Raw genomic sequence first — 15887 nt, forward strand, 5'->3', positions numbered from 1 at the left:
AGGCCTTTCCAAGTCTGGACTGGCACATGAGCTATTTTAACCATTTTATCCATTATTTCCTTAATAACTTTCCCACTTTCATCAATTTCTATGCAGCAATTAGTTAAATTAAACTTTCCACATACCCCTCCTTCTTTGGCTAATAGGTAGTCTAAGGCTAATCTATTCTGCATAATATATGTCCTTGATTTAACACTTTCCCTGGCTAATTGAGTAAGACCTTTCACGGTTTCATTGGTGATTATTTCGACCACTGCTTGCAGACGAATTAAACGGTTCAGAATGTACACGGGGGTACGATAGCCATACAAGCCATCTTCCGCCCATGTAGCTGGTCCATAAACTTCTATAATTCATTCTGCAGGCCTGTTAGGATAGGCATACCTCCTATCCTAACCCTTCCTATTGCAGATGTACCAACATGTCTTTTCTGTCGTTGATTACCTACATCATCATATACCGAAACACCCCAAATCTGTCGAGTTTTAAGGGGGAGCAAAAAGAATCCTGGCCTAATTATTCCCAGGACACAAGCTCCACACCAATCCTTAGGTAGATACCCATATGCCAGTTTACCACAAATCCAGTACAATCCATCAGGAGCAAGCCATCCAAGGGTTTGATTATCCGGATCCCCTAAGAAGGCTAATCTGTTTACCTCAAACAGAGCCGTTTCATCAATACCCTCTGTGACATTACTTCTGGACCACCATATCTTGCTTTCCCATTTTCCCGTGCATATGAGGTTTCCTACCTGTTTACAATCAGTTTGAGTCCTCCTTTGGAAGCATACATTCCCTACCAAACTGGTGGTAAGTGTCCAATCCCCATCTTTTCCCTGAGTATATGAAAGGTTACCCTTTTGCTCCATTTCTAATACTTTGGAATAGTTCAATTCCTGGGCTTCCCATGGCAATTTTTCTCCCATATTAGTTCCTCCACATACAAAATAATTTGATACATTCAGAGTGTGGGCTATGTCTTCTGCCAATTTGACAAAGGTATTTGTTACATGGCTAGGAATTTCAGGTACATTTAGCTTCTTCATTTCCAGATAATATAACTAGAACAATCCTTTCGTATCCTGTGTTGTCCTAGTAATTTTGGTAACATACCAGCTAAGGATTACAAGGGGATCTCTTCAGTATCTATTACCAAATAATGTACTAACACATCCTTTATAATTTTCACGCACAGTCTATCTTACAGCCTATACATAAAACACAATATATACAGTGAGTGCAACAACAACACTCACACCCACAATTACAAAATCAGCACATTTAAAGAGAATTCTCTTTTCTGTTCCTTTACATCAAAAGGCAGCTTCCAGGGTGTCCTAAGCAGGGACATCTTTCATCTGTAAGAGGTTCACACTCCGCAGCCAGTTGGGGAAATGTAGGGACCATTAGGTATCGGAACGACTGAGAAATCAAATGGCCATGGTTGTCCACAAAACCATTGCTTATATCTGTAAAACACAATGATCAATAAAGCTACTACCCCAATTACCCAAAGTGCCCACACCCAATTTTCCTCCCACATGGATCCGCAACGATCTTCAGTCTCTCGTCAGGATCCGAGTTCCGGAATAATTCAAGAGGGCAGGTGTTCCATCCTCTTTTTATCTTGCAGCGGGTTACATCGGCAGATATACATCAAAGTAACCTATATATAAAATACAAAAGCTTTCTTTAAGCACATTCAAATGTCAGTTTTGTTGGATGTTGTTTGTCCACGGACACTTTCCAGCCGGTGTCAGCTGCTGCCTTGACTCGTGTCCGATAGATCCATGATTTTGATTCTGCAATCTTAATAGCAAGTGGAGAAGTCATAATAACAATAAAAGGTCCCTTCCATCTTCCTTCTAGCGGCTCTTTCTTCCAGTGCTTGACCCACACTTGGTCCCCAGGTTTAAATGAGTGACATTAGGTTACTAAAATAGGGGGTACTTGTTCCATCACATATCGTTGGAGTCTCTCAATTTGCTTATTAAGTTCTTGTACCATCTCCATATTCCAACCTCCCCCCCCCCTTTATGACCTAAATCAGGCCACCTAACATACATATTTACCTTATTTTACCATATTTACATATTTACACATCCAATGTTTCTCCCTTGTTTCTCCCTTGGCCCTTTCTAAAGCCCATATCAATACCCATAATTCAGCCACCCGTGCGCTATGTCCACCCCCCAGAGGACCGCTTTCCACCACTTTTTCATCATTCACACTAGCATATCCGAATATTCGCCTCTCATCTATAACATAACTTAACCCATCCGTATACCAATTAAGCTGCACATTTGGCAACAGAATATCCATTAAATCTGGTTGGGTGGAATAAACCTTCTCCAATACCTGTAAACAATCATGCTCAGAAACAGACTCCGTAGGCAACAAAGTTGCTGGATTTAATCGGTTAGACACCACCAGACGCACCTGTGGATTCTCACGCATAATTGCCTGATATTTTGTCAACCTTTGCCCACTAATCCACAAATGTCCCTTAGTATCCAAAACAGACTGCACCGCATGAGGGGAGTGCATGAGTATAGGACAAGAAAAAGTAAGTTTATTACAATCCTGAATCAGTTCTGCACTTGCAGCCAGCACCTTCAAACAGTGGGGCCAGGCTTTGGCCCCTTCATCCAATTGTTTTGACAAATAGGCTACAGGTTGTTGCCAACTTCCCAAAGGCTGGGTAAGTACCCAGCAATGTTTCTATTAGTGTCTACGTACAGATTAAAAGGCTTCCGCAAGTTCGGTAAAGCCAGAGCTGGAGCCTGAGTCAATGCAAGTTTTATGTCTTTAAAAGCCTTTTTCTGTTCTCCCCCCTCCACTCAAGGGGTTCCAAATTGGCTCCTTTGGTGGCTGCATACAAAGGTGCTGCCATCAAAGCAAAGTTAGGGATCCAACTACGGCAAAAGCTAACTAATCCTAAAAGGCTTCTCAGTTGTCTTTTTGTTCGGGGTTCTGCCAGCATTAGGACCGCCCTTTTCCGCTCTGGTCCTAAAGCTCGACGACCCTTATATCGTATCCCAAATATCTAACTTTCCTTTTCACCAATCGAGCTTTCTTCCTTGATACCTACCCAATAACCACACTCTAATAACAAATCTAGCATTATCGTGCATTCATCTTAGTATTATCCCAACATAAATCCTCTGTCAGTCCTGTTGATCAAAACATCATCAACATATTGCACTATTGTGTCTCCTGGTTGTTGAGGCACATAATACTGTAAGTCTCTAGCTACCGCTGTTCCAAACAATGTGGGGGAGGTCTTAAATCCCTGAGGCAGCCGAGTCCAAGTATATTACATTTTCGTTCCTGTATAAGGATTCTCCCATTCAAAATGCAAACAGTGGCTGGCTTACGGGGTGAATGGGAATTGTAAAGAATGCATCCTTTAAATCAATAACAGAAAACTTCCAAATCTCTGAATGCTTTCATAAATAGCACAAATAGCTTCCCAAGAAACGGGACGCTGCCTTATACTCACAGGCACCGCTCCAGGTTTTAGTTCCACCACCACTGGAGGGTGGTGAGCTGCAAAACCCGGCAGGTTATCCTCAGGCACATGAAACAACCCCACTTCCCTTCAACCTGTCTCCCTACCATCAACCATCAAGTTTTCTCCAAGTTTCCTCCGGAGAACGTCTTATGGTCACACTTTGGCGACCTTCATCAAATGAAATCGTTGCCCCTAATTTGCTAAGCAGATCCCTGCCTAACAATAGAATAGGGCATTCAGAAACATACAAAAATTCATGCTGGATTTCAGCTCCCTTAAAATCACACATCTCTGGTTTCAAGACCTGCCACCCCATGGTTTGCCCTGATACCCCCTGGACCTGAATTTTATGGGATCCAGGGGCTGCAATCTGCTTATTTACAACTGATCTTCCTGCTCCCATATCTACCAGAAACGTTGTGTGCTGACTCCCTATTTTCATTGTAACCAATGGCTCAGGCGGGGGTTCTTCCAAGCCTGGTCCCCCTCAATCTGACCAAGTCATGTCTGCCAATCCAATACTTTCCGCTTTCTGCTGCCCTGCGCCCTCTCCAAATCCTCTACCAAAACCCCAACCTGCACTTGTCTGTCCAACCTTCTACTCAAACCTCTCCTCTGTCCTCGTTCTCCCCTTCTCCCAGAGAGCTGCCCACGCGTCCCTGACCCAAAATCCGGTCTTCTCATCCCTCTACCTCTCACCATCCGTCTTGGGCATTCCCTCTGCCAATGCCCTTCCCCCTTACACATTGATTAGGACCCAGGGGTAAATTCTGAGAAAAACCTCCTTGCATCCCACTTTGCAGTGCCACTGCCAACAAACCAGCCTTTTTTTTTTTTTATTGAAAAAGTTTTTCAAATACAGATTTTTCCCCCCCTTTTCCCCCCCCTCCTCCCCACCCCACCCCACCCCCCCCTCCCCTTGGACTTCCACATATTAAAACCCAGATTCATAACAGATTATATCATACTTTACCATCCACATACTCCATCTCCATATACTGACCCTTTCTTTCTAATAAAATTATTATACCCCCCTTATACTACGCTGTAATAAGCATTTCAAGGTGACATTCTGTTATAACATTGTCTAATAACTCCTGATTTAACATAATAATATTGTTATATCTCCCAATTTAACAATTTCTACTCATAGTCTACCCTTTTACTACGCCCATGCAATATAACATTTCAAGACATACTTCCACCCTAAGTATTCAATAAATCCTAATTTAACACTTATTCAGTTCCACTATGCATTTCGTTCCCCCCCTTCATTGCAAATATTCGCATCTAAACATAATATCCCTTTTCTTTAAAATAAACAATCCATAACCTAACCTGTTGTGGCCCCGCCCTCTGAGCCTGTCCCATCGGAGGAAGAAAGCTCCGAGCATGAGGAAGAGGAGTCAGCCAGGCCTCCCTCTCCAGGCCCCTCCCCTCTGGCATTGTCTCAAGTGCCGGCCGAGGGAGAGGAGACAGCTGATTCGAGTCAAAGTGATAATGACACATCATTCCTGGACGCACGCCTCCGAAGGCGTGATAAACGTTTGCAGCAGCTTGGGAGGCGTGCTAGGGATTAGAACTGAGTCACTGGACCACACCCCAGAGACCACACCCCAGAGACTATATAATAGAGAGTGGTGGTCAAGGATCTTTTGTGACGAACAAAGCAAAACCTTGGAGTCACTAAAGCCTCGTCCGGAACTGCTGGGAGGAATATTATTTCTGTTTGGACTTTCTTGAACGTTCGTATCTTATCTGTCTATTTGTGAAAATAAAGTAACTTGGCAGACGGTGTGTCTATCGCTGCCAAGTTGGAGATAAGAACTGGGTGCATTCCAAAGTGTTTCCTTAACCCTCGACTGGCTGTGTGTGTGTGTGTGGGGACGGGGACAGATCACTAACCTATCTCCACCCACTTTCCTGCAAAATTACCATAATTATTCTTAATATCTTTATTCTTCTACCCAATCCCCTAAAAAAATTATTCCCTTATGTAAATAAAATCCTAAAAAAAAAAAAAACCTTAAGCTTATGAACCATATAACATCTTCTGTAATATCTTTCAACTGGATGATAAGCTCCATCGCCCATGTTAGGGTAACATCGCGTCCTTATTCCAGCAGTATTTTCAATATCTTCAATTACCATCTGCCCCCATCAGCAACAAATATCTTCATAGTAGAAAAGAAAAAACCCCGACAACCACCCGAGTGACTTTATAATTATATTCCATATAATATTTATGGAGGTGCCTTTGATCCAGATTATTAATTCCAGCCGTCATAATAGGGTAACAACCAGATCTTCTGCGTGCCCCAGTCCAGTAAATCTCTTGCCATATAGCTCAGCATACACGTAATATATTTATCCGGAAATCCAAAAAACAAACAAGATATTTCCAACCATACGATATAAGGCCTTTTTCACATCCAATAATTCAGCACTGCAGAGATCTGTCACTCTCCTCAGGATGAAGTAAACCAATACTTTGCCCATTATCTTCTCGTATATTCAGTCCTCTCATAAGTAACTGGCATTGCGCTGTTGTTTAGTTTAAAATTTTTTATATTTGTGAGACCTACTTCTTCTTTTCTTAACTTTTTGTGGGTTGGATCTCCATCCTAAACTCCTTTCTGTAGATTGTGTATCAACTATTTGGTTTTGCTGATGTGTAACTTGATCCTGTTGGGTTTGCTTTTGTAGCTGAGCTCTTTCTGATTCTGTGAATTGTATATCAGCTGGTTGAGTTCCATGCTGGTTTGTGGCTTGACAAATTATTACATTAGGATCCGGAACCGCCTCTCTTATATTAGATAATCCAGCTGAAACCTCTGAAAGAGGATCCAAGAGCGGCTCATCTGTGGGAACCTCTTTAACTTGTTTCTTCATTATTTCCATCTCCTTCTGCTTTTCCTGAATTTCTGTCTCTTGTTGGTTTTGCTTTTTAAGTACCTTATAATAAAATTCTTCCGCTTTTTCAACAGTATTTAACTGATATCTTACTCCTTGATATCTCAATATTATACCCACTGGAATATCCCACCTGAATGAGATATTTTGTCTCCTTAACTCAGTCACCAAGAGTCCAAATTTCTTTCTATCTCTTAAGATCTTAGGCGGCAATTCCTTAAATATCCAAATTTTTCTCCCGCTCAATTGTAAGGTAGAATTAAAGGATTTTTGCACAATATCATTTCTTATCTCTTTTTCTGTGAAGTAAATCACCACATCTCTAGGCAGTTGCCTTTGCTTGGCAATCTAGGAGTTCACTCTGTAAGCCTTGTCAATTTTACTAATTACCTCACCGTGATGAACCTTTAAGATCTCAGCCAAAACTTGAGCAGATATTTTTCTTAAATCATCACTATTATTTTCCTGTAAGCCTCTAATTCTGATCGCATATTCTGTAATCCTGTATTGTAGCATTACAATCTCTCTTTCAATTCCTTGCTTTATACTTTCTGGGTTATAAGTCTCGTGACCAGCTTCCTCTTTAGACTTTACTTCTAAGCTATTATCTCGAATATTTATTAAGTCCTTTTCAATTCTTAATATTTTATTATCCAAATTATCAATTTTCTCCATTTTAGACTCTAACAGTTTAATATCTGTATCCAAGTTTATAACAACTTCTGAAAAACCATTAGTCACTGTTTCAATCTTTTGTTGCAAATTGTCATACTTTAGTTGTATCATTTCTTTAATTTCCTGCCTTAAGTTTTCAAATTTCTGGTTCACAGTCTCATAATATTTTGCCATTTCTTCCTGAATGAAGTCTTTTAAATTAAAACCATTCTGCAGAGTCTGTAGGCTCAGATCTTGTTCAAACAGTTGTGAGTGGGGGAGCACCCCCCCCTTCTTGTCTATCAGGTTTTATTATTAACGCCATCCTTCTAGCAAACTTTTCTTTTCTTTTTTACCCCCAAACAAGATCAAATACAAATCACCAGCAAGAGAGGAACTTAAAATAACTATTCTTCTTTCAACTTGTAGCCAGCACTATGTATTCCACTACTTTGTATCTGTTATGGAAGGACTCTTACTTTCAACTTTCTTTCTTCTGCTTCCCAAGCCTCCGCGGCCATTTTAAAGCTTTTTTCTTTTCCCCTCTCTTCACTTTAAAATGCTTGTAAATTCGTTAAGAATACTTGCGGTTTAGAGTTTGGGGTCAAATCCAAGTCTCATCTTTTTTTTTTTTTTTATAAATCCATCTGTTAAATTCTTTAGTTAATCCGGTTCCGGCGCCTAGCTCTGCAAAAAAGCAGAGTGCTCCCGATGCCTGGAGCGGCGGCGAGGGGAAGAGGGGAGCTCCAGCCTGCTCGTCCCCAAGAGTTAAAAAGGACTCTGGGGACTTCGCAGAGGGCTCTACCCACCCCCGCCCGCTCAGACTCGCATTTCCAGCAGGAAATGGAGTTTTTCGAGCCGCCTTTCAGATGTAAAGGCGGCTCTTTTACAGGCAACGGGGCGGCAGTCACGGAGGACCATCTGGCGGCGCCGGAAACTGGACAGGAAGTCAACAAACCAGCCTTTTTATTCATCCATGCCTCCTGCTCTTTCTTCTCCACCTTATCCCTATTCACATACACCTTCCTTGCTATTTCCAATAATTCACTTGTGTTTTTCCCCAAAGCTCCTTCTAACTTTTGCAACTTCTTTACAAAATACTTCTTTGTATTGCATAACCTTTATTTTTTATTTTTATTTTTTTAATTTGATTTATATGCCGCCCTTCTCCGGAGACTCAGGGCGGTTTACAATGCGTTAAGCAATAGCCTTCATACTTTTGTATATTTATACAAAATCAGCTTATTGCCCCCACAAACTGGGTCCTCATTTCACCTACCTTAGAAAGGATGGAAGGCTGAGTCAACCTTGAGCCTTGGAGAGATTCGAAGCAGCAGTAATTGCAGGCAGCTGTGTTAATAACAGGGTGCTTAGACCACTGTACTATCAAGGCTCTTTGATAACCTTCACTTTCTCCACCCGGTATCTTCCCTTGCTTACCCCGCACCCCCTTACTTTTCCTGCCTGCCCTAGATACACATAGCCTGACCATTTCTGCCTGACATTGCAATAAATCCTCAGCTTTTTCTGTTAGGGCTCTCGACCATTGATCAATATACTGAAATTGATCAGGATATTTATCCTGATTCACTACGATCACTCCCCACAACTTATCCACTGTTTCTTCCCTTAGCGATCCCTGAGGGGGCCAGCCCGTCCCCATATGTGGCCACACATGTCTACATAAGAATTTTAATCGATCCTTTGATCCTTTCGGATAGGAAGGGTTGCTAAAATAATTGTCAAAACCTTTTAACATGCATGCCAACGGAGTATTTGGCACGCTCTGAGCTCCTCCCATTCTATCACACTGCTGCCGACTCGTAGCCCTGGAACTCATGGTCACTAACGAGAACTGCGACGGCTTACCAACCCACACAACCTAACATGGACTTCGTTAGGGCAGCCACCCCAAGTCCAAGGGAGTGATCAAGTCCCTCCTTCTTCCTTCAAATGAGGCAGGTACAATTCCTTTACAATATACTCACTTGAAACGTTCCCACTCCATAGATTCCTGGCCAGGAATTTGTTCAGACCACCTTTCCTGCACCGCAGGGTTCTTGGACTCGATCAAAGCACCGTCGGTCCCACAGGGCTGCTGCTGCCGTCTCCCGGAGATATACCCCCGTGGCACCTGGAGAATATTCAGGAGCGACTTCCCGATGGTCCAGAGGGGTCGAACGGCCCTCAGCGAAATATTGCCTCGTACCTAGTCCCGGCGGAGTCGCCAGCTGTTGCAGGAAAAGAAACGGGACCAGGCCAAGCTCTTCAATGCAGGAAAGAGTTTATTGTGCACGGTTCAAACAGCTCAAAGGCAAACACAAAGTCTGAACCCCGATGGCTTCTTCTGGCCATGTATTTATACAATTTAAAGGCAGAATCATTACAAAGAGTGATACATTTCACACGTAGAAGTTGCCCTTTCAACTATCTCTAGGAAAGGAAATAACAATCCTCTTCTCACATACTCAGGTTCTCTGCTCCGGAGCTCAAGACATAACAAACGGAGATAAGAGACTTGAAGTCACCTCAAGGGCAGTAAAGGAAGCAGCACTTCTTATCTGGGGATATGCATGACATTTGGGATGCAATAAACAGTAAACAACAGGATGTAACTGTTTAGGGTCAGTTTGCCCTTTTACAATTCTGTACCTACGTCAAATACCTTTTGCCATCTTAGCACCTTGGCTTGGAAGAGGCACTTCTGTCTTGACCAAAGATTTAGAATTATAATATTTGAATTTTGTCCCAATATCGGATCTTAGCCTAGCTCAGTGGAGCCCAAGGTATCACTATTAAATAGGCTATATAACAACCCCCAAACCTCGCCAGCTGTGAGCCCATCTGGAATGCTGGGGTACAATTTAGCATCCAGTGAGCTCAGTAGAGTGGTATAGGCTTTCCTGTGGTACCACTCTTCTTGAGGCCCCCAAGGGAAAGGTGGGGGGTCTAAAACCATTTCTAGGGTCCCTTCTTTTAAGAGACATACTTGTATCTCTTTATTCCATATGTTGAAATTCTCACCCCCCCCAGATGTAATTTCTCAAAATTATTCGGGAGTACTGAGGCAGACGAGTAAATAGCATCCAATGGCTTCCATTGAAGTGAATGGGAGAGGGATCCCTCTGCTGGTAAGTGTTGGTATTTTTCTCTGATTATTTTTCTCTTTTTCAGCCAGAGTGAACTGAGTGTGCTCAGAACTCATTCCAGCCCAGGAGCCGATGGGAGAGGACCTCTCTCTCAGTGCTTCAGGGCCAGGCCTGAGCCCAGGCCTGTGGAGCTCTGAAGATTCTTCTGGAAGCCCTCCCGGTGCTGGAACACTTACCGGGAGGGGCGGGGGGGGCGAAGGCTGCAGGATGGGGCCGGAAAAGCCCGAAAATGCCGAGGATCGCCTGGAGGGGCCCACCGCTGGTCCTGAAGACTCCGGAGGAGGCAGCCATCTTGGGAAGTGGGAGGCTCGGCTGTCGGCCCCCTGAAGTCATCGAGGTGAGTCCTCTGTTGCCTCGGTGGGGGTGTTGGGAAGGCTGGAGCCCCCAGGGGTTCTTCTGGGACTCTGTGGAGGCATGGGTCCTGGCTGGGGGGCTCCGGACTGGACGCCCCCCCTTGTTGGTCTCCTGGGGGTAGTGAGGGGGGCTGGCTACCCCCAACATCAAAGTTATGTTGGTCGTGGCTTCCAGGGCCATGACCAGGGTTTGGATTGCGGCCCTGATGCCCACTGCAGGAGGTGCGGCTGGGCAGACTTTGAGGCTTGCCTGGGGGGGGGGGGGGCGAGCAGTTTGCATGCTGCTTCGGCTGGCTGCCATCAGTTGCTGGGCCTCGTGGCCAAGCTGAGGCCCACCAAGCCTCGCTGGAGTAGGTAGCCTGGGGGCCACCATGTTGCTTCCAGTTGGCCCCGGAAGCTACAGGTCGCGATTTGGTGGGAATTTTCCCGCTAAAAGCTCCGGGTCCCCGGGGTCCCCCAGGGTGGCTGGTGTCATGATGGGGAGCCTCCTGGGCGCTGGGGAAGGACTTACCCGGAGTCCAGAGGCCCCCTGCACTGGTGTCCCATGTGGCTGGCCTTTTGGCATCCCTCGGGCTGGTAGGAGTGTTCGTAGCAGCTCTCTGCATTCTTCGCCAGTGAGCTGATCTACGCTGGGGGTGGCCTGGTCCCTGGCCGCCTCCCCGGTGTCCTGGAAGTCCTGGGTGGACTGCTGGCCTTCCATGCTTTCCTCTGTGGCTTGCAATCGCAGGGAAGCATGCGAAGGAGTCCCTGGCGCTCCCCTGGGTCCTCTGGGGGCATAGAGATCATCTGTACCCTCCTCTGGATCGAAGCTTGCATCAGGGACTGGATGCAGGGTTGCCATCCTTGATTGGAAACTCCTGGTCACAATCGGGGATCTCCTGCCATCCATCTCTTGGGGTTTCTTGCTGGAACCTCCAGGCATCTTGCTTCTGCTGGCTTGGAAGCATTGCCTCAAACCATCCTCAGCTACCACTTTGTGAGGGATCTCATGAAGATCGATGGTTCGTTGAGGGCGCATCCAAGAAAAGGCAGCACACAAGGATGCAATCAAATTAAGTCTTTATTTAGAAGTAAAGTAGAGTAAAATAAGTTCCCTGGCATGGAGGCATCCATGCCTGGATTGAGCCCATGGATCATTCCGGTAGGAAGGTAGAACAAGAACAGAAAGAGCAGCCCCTGTGCAGGGGTTCTTATAGGGGCCCCTGGCCCCTCCCTTACCCATGTGTGTGAGGGGGCCGGAGGGCCATTTACTCTCCCCAATGGGGCTGCAGGGGCCGGAGCCCCTTGACCCACCAGTGGGATCAAAGGTGCCTCTTTGCTCCCATCTGGTGGCCTTTTAAGAAACTGCCATGGCTGGCCCCTCCTGAGAAAGCTCAAGGTCTTCACCCCCAGGCAACCACCAAAGGAGAAGAAGGTCATTGGCACAAGGTGGGCTTTCAAGGCCAAACCACTTGCCAATGGCCGCTACCTGTACAGGGCCCTCTTGGTAGCACAGGGGTTCGCCCAACGCTCCATGAAGGACTATATAGAGACCTATTCTCTGACCGTCCGGGCAGAAAGTGTCAAGGCCGCCCTCATAACTGCAGCTGCTCTGGGAAAGGAAGTCTATCAATTCAACATCCAGACGGCCTACCTCCACTCCAACTTGGACCGGCAGATCTACGTGAGGGCCCCTCCCGGTTACCAGCAGGAGAGGGGAAACACATGGATGCTCCAAAAGGGACTATATGGCCTCAAGCAGTCGGGGAAACTCTGGTATGACTGCCTCAAAAAGGGTTTAGAGCGAATTGGTTTCAGGGCATCTCATGCAGATGAGTGCGTTTTCACATGTGACACCAAAGGTGATACAGAACGGGTTTTGGTTTACGTGGACAACCTCCTATACGTAGGCCCTGGCAAGGAAAGGTGTGATGAATTTGCCAAGGCCCTGGGGGAAAGGGTTAGGGTTAGGGTTAGGGTTAGGAATTCCAAAGGAATTCCACTGGAATTCTGTCAAGTGGGTACTTAGGTACCTCAGGGGCACGGCTGATGCCCTCCTTATGCTGGAGCCAGAGAAGGGGAAGCCGGCCCAGCTCTCTGCTTACTCGGATGCAGACTGGGCTGGCAACACCAAGAGTAGATGGAGCACCTCTGGTTTCCTCATACTGCTAAATGGCTGTCCTATCCATTGGCATGTTAGGCAGCAAAAATTTGTTTCTTGCTCCACGGCCGAGGCGGAATATGCCAGCCTATCAGACACTGCAAATGACTTGATTTGGTTCAATGCTCTGGTAACGAGCATCTGGGCACCTCCTACTCTGCCCATCCAAATTCAAGAAGATAAGACGGCCGCAATTGGAATCTTGGGGGCATACGCGGTGGGCTCTAGGACCCGCCACATAGACATCCGCTACAAGAATGTCAGGCAGCTTGCCAGAATGGGGTTTGTACATATCAAACATTGTAATACAACCGACCAGTTAGCTGACCTGTTCACAAAACCTGTACCCATTGATCGACACAACCTTCTGTGTACGCATTTGTGTTTGGTCCTGTAAACGTGTACATGTCTATGACACCTGCTCGCCCTCTCATGTATACTCTCTGGTACCTGTCATTGGCTTGCAAGAAGGGGAATTGTTAGGTGTTTTGTGCCTGCCATGGCAGTTTCTTAAAAAGGCCACCAGATGGGAGCAAAGAGGCACCTTTGATCCCATTGGTGGGTCAAGGGGCTCCGGCCCCTGCAACCCCATTGGGGAGAATTAATGGCCCTCCGGCCCCCTCACACACATGGGTATATATAACTTCCCACCGGCCAATACGCTCTCACAGAGAGGGCCTCCTCAGGGTGCCGTCGGTCAGGCAATGTCGGCTGGCAGCCCCCAGGGGGAGAGCCTTCTCTGTGGGGGCACCCGCCCTGTGGAACGAGCTGCCTCCTGGAATACGACTGATCCTGGACCTCCGGACCTTCCGTAAGGGCCTGAAGACTTATTTATTTCACCAAGCCGGCCTAGCCTAAATGGTTCTTAATTGGGATTTTAAAATTTTATAGACTTGGGGGTTTTAAATTGGGAAGCCGATGATTTAATTCTTTTTAATTATCTTAACTTTTGTATTGTATGTATTTTTAATTTTGGCTGTTCACCACCCTGAGTCCCTTCTGGGAGAAGGGCGGTATACAAATTAAATAAATAAATAAATAAATAAATAAATAAATAAATAAATAAATAAATAAATAAATAAAGGGCTTTTGCTGTGACATCTCATCGATGTCCAAAATTAAAAACTGTTGAAAGTGATGAGATTAGTATTAGTTCAAGGATTAGACAAAGGATATGGATGCCACAGATGATACTTTGACACGGCTTAGTGACAGGACTAGCCTGATACAACACAGCCTATATGTGTAATTGCAAAATTCCTGGAGAAAGGATGGTATATAAATGAAATGGTACATAACTGAAAGTTATGTACACGTGTCAACATTTCTGAAATAGCAGATGCAATTACGTTTTATCCCCAGCAACACCTGTTCTTTCAATGACTGAAGTACTCCAAGATAATCTTGTCTCTTAATATCTAACCCAGCTGAAGATTCCTAAGAATTTCTGTTGTGCTTTCAAATGAAATTTAGAAATCAAACACAAGCAACTGCAAGCAGTAGCTATCTCTAAAACTCACAATATCTGAGCAAACAGCAAAGGAAAAGAAAATGTGCTTAGATTATAAAAGGAGTTTTTAGCAGGGGCCAATTTGTGTGATCTTGCAAGACAATCTGCACCTTATGAAAATGAAAAAGTGTGGAGATGGTGTTATCTCAGTTGCCGGCAAACCGCACTGGGTAAACAACGTTACCATATGTCCTAAACTTATCAGAAATGTAAAACAGGATGTCTGGTAGAAGACCTTATCTCAGACATACCAGGCAGGGCAACCCAGCACGTAAGCATTGTTTGTCACAGGAAATAACATGAGGGGGACACAAGGGGTCCACATGGACTTCACGAGCTTTCTGTAGCCAATCAGCATCCGTAAATGTTGATTAATGTTTTGCCATGATAGTTGTAAAATGACAATAAAAGGAAGCCTTCTGGATGGAGTCAGAGGGCCTTCCCCAAGGTACTTTCACACTGAGGTACCTTGATCAAGGTTCCCTCCCACCGAGGGGCCTTCCCGTGAACCATCATCCTGCCTACGCGTCTTTCTTCATCAAAACAACAAAAAGGGAAAGGGGCAGTGGTGGGATTCAACTAATTTAACAACCGGTTCTCTGCCCTAATGATTTCTTCCAACAACCAGTTCACCAAACTGCTCAGAAATTTAACAACCGGTTCTCCTGAAGTGGTACAAACTGGCTGAATCCCACCACTGGAAAGGGGTCCTTCTTGTCTCCCCTCCCCTCCCCTCCCCACAAAGGCATTGAAAGAGAATTGTTCATGATGTAGTTCAGTGTTTCTCAACCATAGTGACTTAAAGACGTGTGCATTTCAACTCCCAGAATTCCTCAGCCAGTATCTGGGGGGAATTCTGGGAGTGGGGAATTCTGGGAGCTGAAGTCCACACCTCTTAAAGTTGCCAAGGGTGAGAAATACTGCTTTGATTAATATGTAAGTTAAAGAAATCCAGAGATGGTAAGATTCTTGCACCTTAATCAGTAGCTTCTGGGAAAGATGTAGGCAAAGGAAGAGCAGAACCTGGGGGTGGAGTGAAAAGGGGGATCAGCCTAGAATTGTTACACAGTCACAAGTGAACTAGGCTTAATGCTCCTTGAGCACCATTGGCTTTTATCTAACTCTAAGTATTTGTTTACCGTTAGTTGAGAAGATTCCTGTGCATAGGCTTTAGCAACAAATCAGTTTGATTGAACCTTCATATGTGGACATGATCTTTCATGCCTGACAAATCACTTGACAATGACTGCTTTGGGTTGTGTGACAAAAGGTTGAGAGATCAAGATCCCTTTGTGCATGTGTGCCATCATGATAACTCAGATCTGTTAATATGAGACCATCCAATATCCAGGAAAATGATTCTCTGAATGATGTACAAGAATGTAATGCAACTAGGAGGCTGTGCTGACGTTGCGGCGATACGACACATCTCCACGGGGCTCAGTGGAATCGCACAGAAATCGATCTGCCAGGAGGTTCTGAGGGACCCAAATCACCCTGGAGGGGCAATGAAGACAGAGAGGACACTCTGCTGATCACAAGGAGACCACATACTCCTTGTTTGATGCAGAGAAGCTCTCAATCCAGTGGGAAGAAAAAGACGGCCATTACATGCCTGACTGGAGCTGTGACAGCCAACCAATGCAGCAAGT

This window comes from Pituophis catenifer, unplaced genomic scaffold (assembly GCF_029215685.1).
Source record: "Pituophis catenifer annectens isolate HBS135680 unplaced genomic scaffold, rPitCat1.0.hap2 SCAF_5, whole genome shotgun sequence".
Taxonomy (NCBI): domain Eukaryota; kingdom Metazoa; phylum Chordata; class Lepidosauria; order Squamata; family Colubridae; genus Pituophis; species Pituophis catenifer.